We start from the raw sequence: 14,817 nt of genomic DNA, 5'->3' as shown, positions 1-14,817 counted from the left end.
CCTACTGCAATACCTCTGCAATACTTATACCTCTCTTCCCAGCTGCTTTACCTCTGCTGCTCTCCATCTCCAAATCACATTCTTTTAACTGTCACGCAGAGCGGTGGTCCTCCAGGTGCCATAGAGCAGCGCCATTATTTTTTTTCTTTTTTAATTTCAGAACAGCTTCCCTTCAAAACAGCTTTCCGCTTCCCTCTGGAAATGGACAGTAGGTCAAGCCAGTCACCGAGTTGCCAACGCAGAGCTTCACAGTTCCAGAAGGTGCTCTTTCATTCGACCGATTCCTCAGAAGTGTTACCTACCACTAGCAAAAGCAATAAACAGACTGCAAACAGGCACTGCCACATTTGACAAACTTCATGTTTTTTAATTTTATCATTTCAAAACAGCAGTCCGCTTGCCTTTACATCTGAAAAGGCAGATCAAACCAGTCACCAAGCTGCCGAACAAGAACTTGACAGTTCCAGAAAGTGCTGTTTCCTTTGACTGGTTCCTCCTAAGGTTTACCTACTGCTGGAAAAAAAGAAAAAAAGACTCTGTGCCAGCTGCCCTTAAGTACTCACCCAGAGCTTGAGTATTCACCCAGAGACAGACCAGATGTCTTTCCCAAAAGAGTCAGGACAATGTATTATTGCACTGTTGGACCACCATGTTAGCTACCATCACTAATTGCCAGGCAGGACAGCTCCAGGCCAAACACACACATAAAAAGGCACACTACAAACATCATGAACAAAACATGTGAAAAGAATTACTTTTCATGAATTACTTTTTCAAGAATTACTTTTACATGTCGTCTCAGGGAGGAAGTAACTACCCTGAGCAACGTGCCCTTACCCACTAGGAAGCTGAGCGGCAATGTGAAAAACTACATTTCCCGGCATGCCACGGAAACCAACATGGCCGGCAGGAAGCTCAAAACCCAAAGACCACAACTCCCGGCATGCTGCGGGGCACAAAGCCTGGCAGTTGCTACAGCGCATGCGCATCTCCTCCGTCTGCAGTACCTCCCTTTCGCCAGCAGGTAGGAGCAGAGAGCGACGCGTCACTGCAGCGCCTCTTCGCCTACAGCACCGCTCGCTGTTCGGCCACCAGGTGACACCAGGCGCCGCCGCGCCACCCTGCTCCATGCATGGGCGGAAACAGAACGGCAGGCACGGCTTCCCAGGCCGTCTGCTCGTTAAGGGAAGCGGCGGGAGCCGCGTGGAACACCACACAAGAACGGCAAGAAAAAGCACCCCGCTCCACTGGCACGGAGGAAGTAACTGCCCATCCTAAAAGGCCCCGTGCTGAGCGACAACGTGAAACTACAGTTCGCAGCATGCTCTGGAAACCAATGTGGTCGATCAAAAGCCCGGAGCCCAAAGACCACAACTCCCGGCATGCTGTGGGGCAAGACGCTCCCAGCCACCTGACCCAGCTGACGCCCCGCCCCAGAGTCAAATCCGTGCTTTCTGATCCGCCGCCTACTACCCCAGCCACGGGTCCCGCAGGACCCAGCCGCCCCAACACCCTTCCCTCCCCTCTGCCGCGGACGCCCAGGCCTTCCCTCACCTGCTGCTCCGCAGCAGCCACAGCCCAGGTCACGCTCGCTAATCACTCCCTCCGCGCAGACCAGCCCCAGCACACCTGGCCCAGGGAGGAAAGACAGCACAGGCCTACCCCCACCATTGCTGCCCTTGCCCCCCCCCCCCCCCCCCACCTGCAGCCTCCCCAGCAGGGTGGCCCCCACACCCAGATCGCTTGTCTGTGTCCATTGGCTCCCCCATGGACAATAAACACGGGGCCAACACCCCAGCCCCTGCCCCCTCCACACCCAGGAACCTGCACCCAGCAGCACGGCCACAGCCACTTACAGTGTCCACAAACACAGAAGGCAGCACAAGCCAGAAAGCAAACTTTATTAAACTCTTACACAGGACTCCTGGGAGGGAGACTGCGGCAGAACTCCCTGCCCAGACATTCTCCCCTTCCCCTGGGGGGCTGCGGGGCTCAGGCATCCAGCAGGTCCATCCATCCGTCTCAGCATCCATGCCCTGGGGAACAGCTGCCTCCTGCAGAAATGGGCTGTGAGGCACAGAAGGAGGAAGAAAAAGGAAAAGGGCACAAGTGGGATACAAGCAGCAAGAGAGGAACTGGGTGGACAGACAGACAGCAGGGCAGAGGGACAGAAGAACCACCCGGGGGGCAGGGAGCGGGACAGGGGTGATCGACAGGGTTGGACAGAGAGTCCAACAGAGGCACAATTGCGACAGCCAGGATGACCAAGAGTAATAGCAGTTTTACTGACATCAGACAGCATTAGTTTGGGATGAAATCAGAGTTTTGGTTTTTGGATCAGAGATGACTCTGTTGAACAGTCTCTGCCTTTCCAGTATTTGAAAGGAAAAGGCATGAGGATAAGCACACAAGTATGAAGCTATTATTACCAACAGAGATGCTGGAAGTAGGCTTCTCCATATCGCTTTTGGTACTTGTGGAGTAATTGCCTTAAGTAACTAGGCAAATTAAACTAATATTCACATTTTAAAGAAAATGTGCAGCATTGAAAAAGCTTTCAGGGTGGAGGGTAGCTGCGCTACCTAAGCGTTCCCTAGGCCTCCAACTTTACATGCTATTGCACTAGGGGAACTTGGTGTGCTGACTCTAAGGAACAGTACAGAGCGTAGAGCAGAGTGGAGACACCACGGATAGGCTCAGTGATGAGATGGTGACCTGATGCTCTTATGCGCACCAAGACTGATAAGCTGCATGTTTACCATCCCTGTGAGAAAATCTCAAATAATTTTCTTCAGACAGGATCTTCTGTGAAGCTATTTTATTCGTGATTGCAATGGCGGGCATCCTGTCAATTAGGAACGCATTTTAGTAAACAAATCATAACCTTTTATTCCCTATTACCCGACGCCTGATCACCTCCCCTGTTTCCTCATTGGCTAAGTACTACAGGTTCACAAGCTACTTGACGCTCCTCTATACCACGTATGTATAATTTTTCTGTTTTTTCAACCCTTTAATTTCTCCTTTCTTATGTTTTGAGAACTTGTGATCTTTGTTTTACTGTTCTCACACTGCTCATCTTGTTTTTCTCAAGCCTCTACCTTATTTTGGAACAGTGAGGCCTTCTACTGTCCACTTATCTACAGGTGACCCATTCGGTGATAAACTGGAGCTGATTGATACAGCGGTGCACTAAGGGTTAAGAAGAAGGTTACTCACAGGCATAGAGTGGTAACGAGGCTAGAATAAGAGAAAGTGGGAACCAGTAAGAAGTTGCTAGGCTCGGATGGGCCTATAGAGGGCTATGCATGATCAAAAGGAATGCACTAATCAGAAGTCTGTAACTACGCACGCTAGCTGCGTGCAGTGCATGTAGCTGGTTCAGAAAGCTATATAATATCTGGCATTGGAACAATAAAGGGTCTCCACTTCTCGACTATCTTGGAGTCTGTGTCCTCATTCCCTTCACTTATCTACTTAGCATTTCTCCTTATTATGACTACACGATTACCTTGGAATACAGAAAAGTAATTCTCTACTGCAAAAACACAACTTTGTTTCTCACACCCTGAGCCAACCACCTGTCATGGTTTTGACAGAACGCTGTACTCTAGTGAACTTTTGCTCATTATATCATCACTATAATACCAAAACACACCTCCATCCCAAAAGCTCCATGCCTCCAAGCTGCGACCACCCCTCACTGAGCACACGCTCTGAATTTCTCAGACCCCTATAGCTTTAAACGAAAGCAAGAAAACTTTACAAATCATAAATAACCAAGATATGCCTGACTAGAGTCACTCAAGCTCCACCTAAAAGGGACAGAAAATAATCACAATCATAGAATATCCCGAATTGGAAGGGATCCACAAGGATCATCGAGCCCAACTCCCGGCATCACACAGGTCAACCCAAAAATTCAGACCATATGACTAAGTGCACAGTCCAAATGCTTCTTAAAACTCCAGCAGACTTGGTGAAGCGACTACTGCCCTGGGGAGACTGTTCCAGTGCTCAACAACCCTCTCAGTGAAGAACCTCTTCCTGATGTCTAGCCTGAACCTCTCCTGCTGCAGGTTGACACCATTCCCACGGGTCCTATCACTGGTCTCTAAAGAGAACAGATTGGTGGATAATGTAAATTGGCTTAAGTGAAAGGGGATGTTAGGGAAGATACCATCACGAAGGATACCTTTCTGACTTCCAGGATCAGTCGACGGGCTGAGCCTCTCTTCCCCCCGCACTGAGATGTCATGGGGTAAGATTTCAATGCTTGGTTGACCAGGCGTCTCCGTAGAAACTCAGAAATCTCTAGAGCCTTTGTGCCTTTTAATGCGTTAATAGCCAGGACGAGTACCTGTGTATTTCATGCGTGCTCGCTTGCTTTTGCAGACAGTGAATTTATCACCGGCAATTCCAAAGAACCTGTGTCCCTGTTGCTGTAATAAACTGCCCTTCGTTGCATTGTTCCTAGCCGTGACAGTTCTCATTGAACGCGACTAGAGCGAGGGTGTGCTACGTTATTGGTGAATCCGTGACCGTGGTAGTTCAGTACCCCAAATCCGACCAGACCCGTAACAGTTAGTCAGCTACGCCCCTTAACACGACAGTATTTCATAGCAAAAAACATTAAGCCTAAGATTTCTCATCCCTAAGGCCTTAGGGGGGCAGGCCGAGAAGGAACCAGAGATGCTTAGTATGTCTCCTGAGAATCGCAGCTTACAGTTACTCCACGTCTTCTGGTCTCATGGGATGAGGCAGAGGTATAATTAATTCCTTCTCCATCTCTCTCTAAAGAGTTTTCCTCCTATCTGTGACAAAGGAGAAAAATGTTATGGTCGTGGAAGTCGTTATACAAAGCCACACTCAGTGAATTCACTATTATAGTTAAGATCGTTTTTAATCGAAAACACCTCAGCAGCAGTGTTACCACTGCAAACATAGCACTGCACAAAAATTCAACTCAAGATAAAGGAAAGGGCGAGCTAAAAGGACAAATGACGTGACCGAAGGCATCTGCAACAACCATCTGGTAGATGGTTGTCCACAGCCCTTGGATTCCATGGTCGTCTTTCCTGCCAAGTGAATCCTGGAAGAACAAGAAAAGATACACAACATGTCCACAAAAACTTTTGGGGAGGCTACTGAAAAGAAAAACAAAAAAATAGAAACAGCATGCAGCCAGTACGTCAGTTTTGTTAACAGAGTAACATTAACATACTAGAAATTTCCACATTCTATGTAGCCCCAAGGTGGTGCTGGGTACATCCACTGATATTAATGGGGTAGCACAATGTAAGAGATAGTTAATAGACAAGGTACACCTGAGGTGCACAGATTGCATATTCCATGCGACAAAAAAGGCACAGCTTGGCACCCAGTTTGGATCAGCTTGCGTATGAGTCTGCTGATACGTGAGTATATACAGCAAGCAGACAAGTCTTTTACTCCACAGACTCAGTTTCATTTATGTATATACATACATATGTGTATGTATCTCTCTCTCTCTCTCTATATATATATATATATAAACAAACAAACATTGGGAACTTCATAACCACTTGAGTAACAATCATTAGCTATGCCTACGCTGAAAGCCAGGACTATGCCTAAGTGATTAAGTAAACACGGAGTCTTATCTGTGAAATGCTGAAAATGCCCCATAACCACTGGGGGGCTTATGCACGGTGTACATAATTTTTACACAAACATGCATCTTAATACACAAAGAGGAGGGGCGAGGTGGACAAAGGTTTTAGGGACGCGTCAAGACCAGAACAGCCACTGGGCAATCGCTCAGATGTGCAAAGCTCAGCTAAAACCTGCACAAATCCACCGAAAGAAGGAGGCTACCTACTTGTCTGCTTAAAATAACCTCTACAAAGAACGTATTACAAAATCAAAAACGAAACTATCATCCAGCAAAGCAAACGTCTGGAATACAATGGGCTAAAACTGACAGCTGAGGTTTGATTCTTTAGCAATTTCAAAGGTCTTCAGATCCTACCTGACTTCTCGTGCATGGTGGCGTTGCAGCACAGAAATGAGGGGAGCGGGAAGATCGCAACAGGCCAAACGCGGTGCTGAGCTCCTACAGGAGCTGGTGGGATAGCACTGACAAGAGTGAGACAGGCTGTCAGCCTTCTGCACGAGCTGAAGAAGAGGAGCACGAGTGTCCGAAGAAGTTGTTTCTTCTCATACTTCATTTAATACACACCGTCTTTAAATCCAGGGCGTCTTCTTAGGGAAGAGATAAAGAAGTAGAGTTAGCGGCTCCAAGGACACGTCAGGATCTTAGTTCTTTCTATAGTTAGCTGCTATCCACAAAACCAAACCAGTTAAAATAGAGAGTTACATTAAAAATTCTTGATAATAACAAAAGTATGGGATTTAAAAAAAAAGACATGCACGGAAAAGAGGTTAAATTATCTCATTCGTTTCTCAATTCCGCCACAAACTCTACGCTCAGCTCCTCTTAACTCACTCACCCCACTTACCCATCCAAACACAGGGCAGACGCAGCAGTTCTCATCATTCTTGGTAAAAAGACAACATTTTCATGTTTGCTGTCAAATATCATCTCTTTCCAGCACAATTTCCTGCAAGCTATGCTAACTCCTCCAGGCTTTTTAATATATGCTAGAAACTTCACTGTTTTATCTTAATGACCATCTCGGTGGAAGTCGCCGAGCTGCTATCTTTGATTCTGCTGTCTTCACAAATACAAATAAAACAGTACTTCAGCAACAATCTATGACAAACTAGGCAATACATGCATCTACCTCTTACATAAGAAAGGAAAGAATTTGTAGACAACATCCAGAAAGTATTACCTTGTTAGATATCAGAGTGGTGGGGCAGAATGACAATGCTACACAAGACTGTACTTACACTCCTGGGATTGCACAGGTTTGCTGGAATACAAAAAAAATAAAGTAAGGTCACTATGCGGAACAAGTTCACTCACTCCATTATTACTGTGAATGACAAGAATATTTCAGTAAGCGTTCTTTTAAACCCATGGAAATTTTCAGATTTATGTCAATTTGGCTTCATGAAAACTGAAACTTGCAGTGCAAAGATCATTTATAAAAGCTGTAGCAGGTGAGCTTTTTAGGCACGGATTTTGTCACCTTTTTGGGTAATGTTCGTCTCTCTCCCCCATTACCCCCCTTCCCTCCCCTCCCCCCCCCCCAAAAAAAAAAAAACAAGAAAAAAGATTAAAGACCACAAACTGGGACTTCTCGGAGGTATGACTCCATTTTTCACCTTATACACACAGTTTCTTCGCTATGCTAAACTTTCACAATGACTGTATAATAGAGTCTTACTAATATTGTTTCTGTCTGTGAGTTTGATAATACTTCCCCAAGTTGGATGAAACAAGCATTTTTCGTTGTGACGGACATCAAAACAAATAATGTCTCTCATCAGCTATGGAGTCCTGCTGGCAGTATTACCAGCTCACACAGAATCCCATCTAGTTTTTGGGGTCCACCCCATCTATCCTCAGCAGTGGGAAGTTCTTCCAGAAGCAAACAGACTGTTATTCATTCCTCAATGGAGCTGAGGCTCTGTAAGGCTTTGCTTTTTTCTTCCCTCACTCCCTCTTCTATTTCCAAGCTTTAACTTAAAAGCTAAGCTTGTGGGGCTGGGGGGAATCCCCAAATCAAATCCCAGCCCCAACATCCCATAGTCCCCTACTCTCAGGCCCAGCAATCTACAAATGCACACAATGCTACAGACTGTGGTGGGCAGGTCCTTCAGGGCAGGGATGTCGTCATCTTTTCAGGTGACGTTCAGCTCCCTGAAAGGGCTGAAATACCACATCCATACTCACTTCCCCTACTTGATTCGCACAGGTGTAGTCAGAGGAACAGGGCCACACCAGCACTCCCTGCTCACAAAGCTCACTGCCTACCTCCAGGTTTGCATCGTTTCCTTGTATTACTGTTAATTCTGACACATTTCTGCTATAAAAGCATATCTCAGTGGCATTAAACAACCAAACGCGTGGACTGTGCTGTCTGCAGTATTTTATCCCACACACTCCAATTATTTAATCAGCTGTTGAGCCCGTGCCTCGAGCAAGCATTTTGCTGGGTAACCATCTCCTAGTCTTGAGGGGACACGTGAGAATAATTTTTTCTTGGATAGTATTTACTTCAAATACTCCTGCCAGGCCAGTTTAAGGAATCCACAAATTCCACGGGAGAGAGGCTTGCCTAAATTGATTCTGTCTTTCTGATAATTTGCTCAATGGAGCATTTCTCCCTTCGGTATTTCTGGGGTAATGACAATGACTTGGATTTCAGAGAAGCAAGGTTTGAAAGGATAGGTAGTATCTTGAAATAGATCAGATTTCAGGAGTACAATCTCAATACATTCCAAAACCTAAATTCCACAATGCTGCTTCTGCAATCTGAGGGACAAACTCTTCTGCCACAGATGGGCAGGGATATCGGACCAGCGCAGAGGATCGCTTCAGGAGTCAGCAAAAGTGGTAACGAGAGCTGCATCCCTCTGTGATAGATACCTGTGTCCGAACAAGCTTTCCTTCCGCTCACAGAGGAAAAGAGCTGGCGTCCTACAAAACGTCTCGCGTCTACCACTTTGGAGTGTTCTCAGTCAGCTTGTCTGTACTTCAACTTCCCTTTGAAGGAAGTAGAAAAGTACATAAAAACCTCCTTCCGGTAGCTTGGTACTGACCTGCAAGCCAGCACCAGGAGAAGGGCTGTGTCACACTTCAGCCCGGAGAAGAGAAGGCTCTGGGGAGACCTCATTACTACCTTTAAACACGTATAGCGGACTTACAAAAGAGACAGGCAAGGACTTTTTACCAGGGCCTGTAGCGACAAGGCAAGACAAGTTTTAAACTGAAGGAAGATAGATTTAGATTGAACAAAAGGAAGAAGTTCTTCTCAATGAGGGTAGTAAGACACTGAAACAGGCTGCCCAGAGAAGTTGTAGAGGCCTCATTACTGGAGGTACTCAAAGCTGGGCTGGATGGGGCTTTGAGCAACCTCACCTAGTGCAAGACGCCACTGATCGAGGCAGGGGGGATGGACTAGATGATCTTTAGGCGTCCCTTCCAACCCAAACCACTCTACAATTACGTGAAAGGAATTGCCTCCCAAGTCATTCTTGACTGACTACAATTAGCATTCTGGAAAGCCCTGCAAGCACTTGTTCATTATTTCTAGGATAATTCTTAAAGCTGAAGCAGGACAAAGTTTTGTCAACAAAAGCCTTTCGAGAGACTACTGAAAGGAAAACCAAGCCAAACCAAAAAAACAGAAACAGCAAGTGGCTATTACATCAGTTTTGTTAACAAAGTAACATTAACGTACTAGGAATTTCCATGTTCTTTACCCTCCACCTTTAAAAAGTCACCCAATACTGTCAGTGTTCACCATTAGCATTCTTTAAAACTTTCACATGGACATCTGAGAAAAACATTTCAAGTCCCTGTCATCGAGGGAGAAGAGGAAAAAAAATAGGGATGAGGGGGAAAGAAGCACAGCCATTCCTTTCCTCGGTAAGGTGAGCAAAAAGCTCAGGCGCTCAGCAAGAACATTCTTTGAAAGATAAAACAGAAGAAACTGCAGGTTATTTAACCTCAGCTTGTCCTGGTTTCAGCTAGTATAGAGTTAATTTTCCTCCTAGTAGCTGGTAGGGTGCTATGTTTTGGATTAGGATGAGAAGAGCGCTGATAACATCCTGATGTTTTAATTGTTGCAGAGCAGTGCTTACAGTAAGCCAAGGACTTTCCAGCTTCTCGTTCTGTCCTGCCAGCGGGCAGGCTGGGGGTGCAGCAGGAGCTGGGAGGGGATAGACCCAGGACAGCTGACCCAAACTGGCCAAAGGGGTATTCCATACCATCTGGCGTCATGCTAAACAATATATAGGGGTGGCTAGCAGGACTGGGGGGACCAGCTGCTTCGGGACAGGCTGGGCATCGGTCAGCGGGTGGTGAGCAATTGCATTGTGCATCACTTGTTTGTGCACATTATTAGTAGTAGTACTATTATCATCATCATTATTATTTTCCTGTTTTTATAAGCTGTCTTTATCTCAACCCACAGGCTTCACTTTCCCGTTTCTCTCCCCCATCCCAGAGAGGGAGAGGGGAGGGCAAACCAACGGCTATGTGGTGCTTAGCTGCCAGCTACGTTAAACCACAACATGGCTATAGAGTCACATGTATTTGTGCCTGCTCATTTATTCATCTGCCAGTTTATTTTGCTACAGACCGTAGAAACTGCAAGGTTACCACCTTTTGTAACCAATGGGATCTTCGGTAGGAATAGCTGTCTAAAAGAGCCAACAAAATCCCCTTCATCAACAGCCATTTGAACTTTCGTCGTCTAAAAATAGTCCTATAAACATTCCCCGGGATGCTCAACTTCAGCATCTTTCCATTCAACTTGAGGCAGAACAAGCCCTTACCCTGAACATCTTCATCTGGCTCTCCTCTGCTAGCAGAGTAGTACTCTGATACTGACCAGTACGTGCTGCAGCCTACTCGCTTATGTGTATTTACTGCAATCTGGTTCGATATGCTCACAGAGAAACCAATGAAAAATCCACCCTGTCTTTCAGAAAAAAAATAATAATAAAACAACTACAACACGGTAAGGAAAAACAGCTGAACATATAGGATGTGGTCCTTTACCAACGGGCAGATCCAACATCAGCACAAGGAGTTTTTGGTCATGTGAGCAATCACCTACACCAGCCATCAGGACAAGCCAAACGCAAGCACATGAGACTCCATTTAAAAAACATGTAAAGTTCCTTTATAGCTTATGGAAGTAACAACCTACATCTTAGATGCAGTTAGACTGCATCGGTTTAGGGACTGCCTCCTTCCAAAAAAAAAAAAAAATCCTCCAATCTGTTCATCTGTTCACAGTTCTGCAAATTCAATTAGGCCTTTGAGCCTGAGGTGCAGGAAAGTTACTAGAGCACACCTGGATTTCACCCGGAGGTCGCTGCGACTTACCCGGACAGCTGGGACAGACGGGCTGCTCTTTCTCCTGGGAAACCTGCGACTGCAGCACGCCAGCTGCAGCTTTCCTCCCTTCAGCTGCTGCGCCACCTTCGCTCGGCGACAAACCCCGCAGGGGTCCCAGCGGCGGGGAGCTGCTTCTGCCCTGCTGAGCCGCAGGGAAAGGAGAGAGCCGGCCGTCAGCACGCGGGGGGAGGAAAACCTCCGAGGCGCAGCCCGACGATCGAGCGCAGCGAGGACCCGCGCCCGGCCGCCGCAGCCCCCACCCCTCCCGGCCCGACGCTCCGGGGAAGCGCCCCCGAAGGCTCTCGCTCGCCTCACCGCCGGCAGCCGCGCTCGCAGCCAGCGGCAACCTGCGCCTCCCGGCGCGCACGGCCCGGCCCCGGCCCCGGCTCGGGGAAAGACCGGCCGCGCACCACAGAACTACAGCTCCCAGCATGCCGCGGGACGGAGCAGTCCATCCGACCCAGAGGGGAGTCGGCCAAGCGCACGCAACCGCCCCCCCCCCCGCGCACTCTCTGCGCCCGCCCGCCCCCCCCCCCCCCCCCCCCGCGCCGCTTCGCCCCCCTCTCCCCCAGCCCTCCGAAGCCCCGCGCAGTGCAGACCCCGCCGCACGCCCGGTCCGCTCCGGCGCGGCGCCGCCCCCGCCCCGCACAAGGGCCGTTTCCGCAGAAGCCGCCGACCGCGTGGCGCCCCAACCGCCCGCCGCCTCGCCCCCTCCCGGCCCGGCCCGGCGCGGCACCGACCACCAACCTCGTTGCGACACCGCGCCGCGGCGGCCCGGCCCGGCCCGACAGCTTCCGCCCATAGTGCCGGCAAGCCCTGCACGGCACCTCCGCCCTGGGTTCCTCCGAGCCAATCACGGAGCGTTTCCGCCCTGAGTTAAGGCTAGCCGTGACGCCACTTCCGCCCTCACGGTCCAGCCAATCACGACGCCGCTTCCCTGTGGGAAGGCGACCCTGAGGCTGCCCCTGTGCTGCCTTTTTTTTTTTTTTTTTTTTTAAAGAAGGCGCGGGTGTTCTTGGTCCTCCCTCGTCAAGTATATCTGCGAGAAACATCTCAAATAATTTTCTTGACACACGATCTTCTCTGAGGCTATTTTATTCGCGGTTGCAGTGGCGGGCGTCCTGCCAATCAGGAGCGCATTGCAGTAAGCACAGCATCAACTTTTATTCCCTATTCCCCGACACCTGATCCCCTCCCCTGTTTCCTCATTGGCCGAGTACTGCAGGTTCACAAGCTACTCGACGCTCCTCTATACCATGTATGTACAATTTTACTTCTTTTTCAACCCTTTAATTTCTCCCTTCTTATTTCCTCTTTTTTTTTCCCTTTCTTATGTTTCAGGAACCTGTGATCATTGTTTTACCGTGCCCACGCCGCTCAGCCTGTTTTTCCTCAAGCTTCTGCCTTATTTCGGAACACTGAGGCCGCCTACTGTCCGCTTACCCACGTAGCGTTTCTCCTTATTATGACTGCACAACTACCTCGGAATACAGAAAATTAGTTCTCTACTGCAAAAACACAACTTAATTTCTCACAGTTCCCTCCTCTTCTTTCCTTACTCCTACTGTTGTTTTTGCACCTCTTCACGTACCGCGCTCTTGAGTTTCTCCAACGTTAAGGCGCAATAGTCTTCTTCAGATGTCACGGGGGATGGTAGGCGTACAACGCCATTATTTTTACAATACCAACAAATAGTTGTTTGAGCCAATTCTGTTCAGGTAACCACGAAGTTAGTTTCTCCCAAATGTTTCTAAATGCCCAGGAACTGTCATCTTGAGGTTCTCTATGTAGGATCTTTCCCCCCACGCCCCCCCAGTATACTTTTTTTTCCCCCCAAATATCAGTCAAATTCGTCCCATTTGATCTACATCTGTACAGCAACTAGCATTAATTACAGTGCACGCTCCTCCTTATGAGGTTATTAATGAATCGAATATTATTTGATTCTACAGTCCTATTTTTGCAAACTTATCAAACATACTTTCTAGTTCTTCAGTTATAGCGGAGATATTTACAATCACTTTTTCTAATTCACCCACCCCTCACCGAGGTAAAAACCACCCTGCAAAGCTGTGAAATACTAGAGAATTTTACTAGAGAATTGTCTGGAGTCCGCTTAATCCTGCGTGTGGTCTCAAGGGGGCTTTGGCTTTGTGGGTCTTCAATAATAGTTACGTTTGGAATTATTGCCTCCAGGGTGCAAGCTCCCTTCCATCCCAGGGGCAACACCTTCCTGGCTTTATTGCCACGTAGCCAGTACCACCTCTCGCCATTTGGGACAGGCCATCCAGTTGCAGGATTCTCACGTTGCATCTGGCGTGTGCTATGTATATTAGCGCTCCTGTGGCTACCATATTTGGTGCAGCGTGGATTATTCCCTGCGTGGATAGTGCCACACCCAGGGTCAGTACTATCGCCCCCTGAGTTTCTATCAATGTTGTTTAAAAGGCACCTTCGATAACGCGGTATATTGTAGCCAGGATTACGTGCAGGGAGTGTGAGAAACACTCCGTAGCCAGTAGCTTAGGCTCAGGCGAGGATCTCAGTGAAGTAGTAATTTATTCGCGATCGCAATGGCACGCATCCCACAAGCAGGAGCGCGCCTACTAGTCACACAGTACGGTTTATGTACTTTTTTTCTCGACGACCGGGACCCTCCCCTGTTTCCCCATTGACTGGGTATTCCGGGTTCGCAACCTATCCGACGCTTCACAGACACTACGTGGCCTTCAGTTGCCGGCCTGTTCAATTTCAAATTTCTTTTGACTTTTTTACTGTTTGAAGTGGTAATGTTTCTTCACTGATCTGACCTGACACCGTGATTTTCACCTAGTTGCTCTGAGGAGTCCGGTTGTCTGCATTTTACAAGGTTGTCCGTTAAGCTTTCTTATCACTGCGAGCCTATCTCAACACCGCATTCCTTCCCTCTAAACAACGTAACTCTGCAAAAACAACATTTTTATTCCCACAATTCCCCCCTTTTCTTCTTTATGAATTGTTGATTTTTGCAAAACTTTTCTCTGCGGTGTAATTTGGTAGATCTCTTCCTCTTCTTCACCTCCTTTGCTTTCCATCCCCTCTAATATCATCACCTTACGTGAGTAAGGTGGTGGCTCCACGGTCATTTGTTTCAATAGTGCAGTTTCAGTGAGCCACTGTACTAGTCCTTTTACACAGGGGATAATGCAACAACCAAGAGCCGTCAAAACTCCTGCTACTACGATCAACGATGCAGATTCGGACGCTACGATCCCTTCCCGCAAATGAAGGGTCGGTTCCTAATTACCCTGCCAATTCACTGGCAAGGGCGGGAAGCCCTCGCAACGCTCCACTTACTGCGCCACCCTCCGGGACACTACTGCTGGGCATTACAGTGCGGCAACAGTTATTCGCCTTCACACACATACACCCCCTCCCGCGCCCACCACCCCCACCTCACGGCCGCTGCTCCACCGCCCGCCCCCGCCCTCCCGGGGCTCAACCCGCCGCCCTCGCCCACTCTCGGGCGCTCCGGTCGCAGCCGCGACCCCCGGGCGCCCCGCCGCCGCGTCGCCGGGGCCTCCCGCGCGCCCGATTCGCTCGGCCCCGCGCGGAATTTGCATGCCCCGACCCCGGCACCGCCTCTCCCTCCCCGCGGCTCGCCGCCCGCCTGCCCCGCCCACCGAGCCCCTGCGCCCGACCTCCGCTCCGCGCTGATTGGCGCAGCTCGGCCACCTCTGGGCGTTCGCCCCGCCCCTTCGCCCGCCCTCCCTCCCCTCCCCTCCGGCGTGATTTGCATGCCCCGCCCATCTCCCCGG

This window comes from Anser brachyrhynchus, assembly GCF_964034855.1.
Source record: "Anser brachyrhynchus genome assembly, chromosome: 6".
NCBI lineage: Eukaryota > Metazoa > Chordata > Aves > Anseriformes > Anatidae > Anser > Anser brachyrhynchus.
Note: the sequence above shows the minus strand (reverse complement) of the source record.